The sequence below is a fragment of the Cariama cristata genome, unplaced genomic scaffold, assembly GCF_000690535.1.
Source record: "Cariama cristata isolate BGI_N322 unplaced genomic scaffold, ASM69053v1 scaffold24401, whole genome shotgun sequence".
Taxonomy (NCBI): domain Eukaryota; kingdom Metazoa; phylum Chordata; class Aves; order Cariamiformes; family Cariamidae; genus Cariama; species Cariama cristata.
Genome location: NW_009597912.1, coordinates 378 through 632, shown reverse-complemented (window position 1 = coordinate 632; position 255 = coordinate 378).

Below are 255 nucleotides of genomic sequence, written 5' to 3'. Positions count from 1 at the left end.
CTGTGCCGGGAGTCGGTGGGTGACAGCCCCAGGGCTGGCGGTGGTGGGAGCAGGAGGCAGCAAGTGCCAGGCTTGGCACCCCCCCCAACCTGGCCCTACCGGCAGCGGAGGGTCTCGCCCTGCCGAGGCCCCGGGTGGTTGACATGCAGCTCACACCAAAAAGACGAAATCCAGAGTTTCATCCTCAACACATCATCCCTGTAGGACTCGGGATTTGCCATGAGCATTGCTGCAGAGGAAGGACTCGCACCTCCT